This window comes from Eucalyptus grandis, chromosome 11 (assembly GCF_016545825.1).
Source record: "Eucalyptus grandis isolate ANBG69807.140 chromosome 11, ASM1654582v1, whole genome shotgun sequence".
NCBI classification, from domain to species: Eukaryota; Viridiplantae; Streptophyta; class Magnoliopsida; order Myrtales; family Myrtaceae; genus Eucalyptus; species Eucalyptus grandis.
The window spans coordinates 27,866,101-27,869,447 of NC_052622.1; the positions used below are offsets into that span (position 1 = coordinate 27,866,101).

Sequence of the window (3,347 nt, forward strand, 5' to 3'; positions counted from 1 at the left end):
TTATGCGTGGAGAGTCTTACAGTTCTTCTCCATCACAGAAAAAATTGTTTTCTGTCCGAAAATGGAACACAATATATTGTTCTTTCAATTGAAACATATGCACATCGACCATCAAACTCTCTCGTGAGATTTGTATCAGGGTTTTCATGGCTTGATCCTGACCACAGACGAGTCCACCTTTTGGGGGTGGCCAGAAGTTTTTCTTTCTGAGTTTGAGGAGATGAGAGACTCGAGCATGCAGTTGGGCGTTTACAGAGAGACGGCAATAGAGATTATTGCCGGGTTAAGTGACCAACCCCATTGTGAATTCCTTCTGAAACATAATCACCACACGCCTAAAGGGCGGCTAGTGGTTGAATAACCTGAACGTGAGGGGAGAGGAGATTTGATAAGAATGTTGGCCACACTTATGTCAAAGTAGGGTGGATCAGTCTTCACATCGCCCTGGATAACCCGAGAGAAAACTTAATCATTTCCAACAGCCTTTACAATGATATGAACACAAAGCAGTTGAAGAAGAGCCTTATGATTTCCACCACTCAATGAAGCAGAACAAGAATGCAAACAAGAGAGCGATGTACATTCTTGGAAACCAATAAAAACAGGACAGACTATGTAATCTCACAACTCAAGCAGTTCAATTAGTACACACTTTACATGATTTTTCAGAGGGAAGAACGCTACTTCATCCTCCCCCCCAGTGTGTTGTGACATTTGTTTTGACCTTTCTACAAACTCGAAAGATAGACTTACTGGTATAGCTTGAACAATCTGTCGTATAAAGCTCTACTGTGCACCTGCTTCTCGACTTACACTATATGCAATGTAGCAGAGTGAACCTTATGACTTCTTTACAGAGCAAGATAGATTGAAGTTACGAAATCCTAAACATTTTATAACTCCTGGACTTCTCCAAAACCAATTACATAGCAATTAAATAACCTTGTTTGTTGCTATGTTCCTTAAAGCCCATAAAGCAACCATCAGAGCGAATTCACACACAATCCCTTCTTTCTCCCCCGAAACCTTCCCAAGCCAAGAGGGAAACCAAGAGAGAAGACAAACCGACTTGGTTCAATTTCAATTCAATTATCATCAACCGGTGTAAGCCATGCCCTGAAACTGGCAATGGAGATCGAGAACCATGCGAGGGTCCAACTCAATGGCAACGATGGACTTGCCAGTGTCTAGGAGTTTCTTGGTGAGGTTACTCGGACCGATCTCGAGGATGATGTTGGTGCTCTTGATCCTCGATTTTTGGATGATGGAGTCGACTAAGAGCGGGTTCTTCAGGATGGGCTAGCCCCCTCTTCGACTTGTGGAAGGAGATGCCTCCTTGGTATGGTGCAGAGATGACCTTGGCCTCAGCTTTTGTGATGCAGCCTAAAGTTCTCATAAAGATGCCTCAAGCAAAATCTATGTTTAGCTTCAGGCATTATATTTGCTAGGGCTTGCACTAATTCTTTTTGCTTATCACATAAGAAAGTTTAGTATTTTGAATTTGCAAGGTATGTAATTCCTAGGTATTCTACAATCATACTAATAAACTAGTGCCATGTCTTATAAGTTTGTTGTCCGACGACTATCCATGCAAATAGATACATTTGATCATTAGTATCTATGCCCACAACTGCTACAAGTATACCTTTGTAACCTGATGACAAATAACAATCATCAAACCCCACAAAATGTCTACATCCTTCTAGAAAGCCCCTCCATAATGCATCCAGACAAATGTAAACTTCTCTAAATTTGAATTGGTCTTGACATTACTCAGTCTTGATAACACATGTGGATCCTGGGTTGGCATCAAGAAGTACTTAACAATAGCTCCTAAGCATCCTAAATTACTCCTCCTCATTCCTTGTAATCATAATTGTTGCTCAAAGCCCTAGCTCTGTAGACCATTGACCTCGACAACTTTAAAACATTCTCAAATTCCATTGTTTTCTTTATTGAAGCACTTGGCCATGTAGGATTATTCATCAACCTATCACAATACTTGTTTGCTAGCCATTTTGTGCTTACTTGAGGAACACGTAGCACTCTATTACAAGTGTGTATGGGGTTGAAGGTTTTGACTTGTAAAGTATGCTCTCTTTGCACTTTAGAAGCATCTATGAGCCAATCACAGCCCTCAAAATACAATGCCCTCAACTTATTTCATGCACTCTTAGTGAATCTCACTTGTCTCCCATTTTTAATGGCATATTTCCTAACAACCTCTCTAAACTCCTTAGCATTACTAAAGCACATTCCCAACTTGAAGATATGATTCTCCATATTAACCTCAGCATTAAACTCACGATACATATACTCATTTTGGCTACTCATATTTAAGAAATCTACATTATCAACTAATGCATCGACATACAAGTTGTTGTCCCCAACATCTATATCCCTGTCCATTAACGATCACCCTTACCATAGCTTATGTTTCTTTTGTATAACTCATCAAGATCAATGAAGGTAAATTGATCTTTTTCACCGCCTTCAAGACACCCAATATTAGACATAAAATAGTTCACTTCTCCACATCCCCCACCTAGTGCAAAATAAATGAAAAATAATATCAATAAATTTCCCTTCTTCCTAGTCGATATATTCCCTTGACAAGTATACATTTAGTTATGCAAATCCAAGATGATAAAGCTAAGTTTCTTTTTCTATGGACACAATTAAGTCTACCAAATTGATGACTTACTCTATAGAATCGCCAAAGGAAAATGTTTACTATAGCCATTATTATAGCCTTAATTGCGAAGAAAGCAACACAAAGATAACATATCAACAATATTTGTATTAAGCGGCCTCTTCCTTCCTTTCAGCAAACAAAAGCTCATCTACTAATTCTATGGGAAAGAAATGGATTATCTTTCGAATGCTTGCTGGTAAATGATGGCTATAAATCAGGTAACAATTAACATTGTCCGCTATAGAGACTGACTATTTACCAACAAAAGCTTTACATTTGTTGACAAGTTTAGTACGTATCAACCAATAGAACAAGGATAATCATCATATTGATATCTAAAGCATACAATGGTAAACTAATAAATTGAACAAGCAATCCTTAAAAGCCAACCCTTCTTTCCTACTCGTAAATAAAATCACACCAAATGCCAAAAAATCAATTGGTCAATCGAATATAATTAATTATGATAGCTTCTTTAGGTCTTTAATTGGTGGAGGTAAAAACATAAGATTTACAACTCCAACAAACCAGTAGATTGGTTGCTAACAACAAATTATATATCAGAAAAAGCAAAATGAAAACAGTGAAATTGCTAAACAAGATGGCAACAAATCCAATTAGAAAACACACAGTGGATACTACTCGCCATTAC

At 38.1% G+C, this 3,347-nt stretch overlaps 1 pseudogene; it reads right to left on the minus strand.

The window, feature by feature from the left end:
• On the minus strand, positions 1–2,409 carry LOC104427604 (annotated as a pseudogene).
• Between the last annotated feature and the right edge of the window lie 938 nt (positions 2,410–3,347).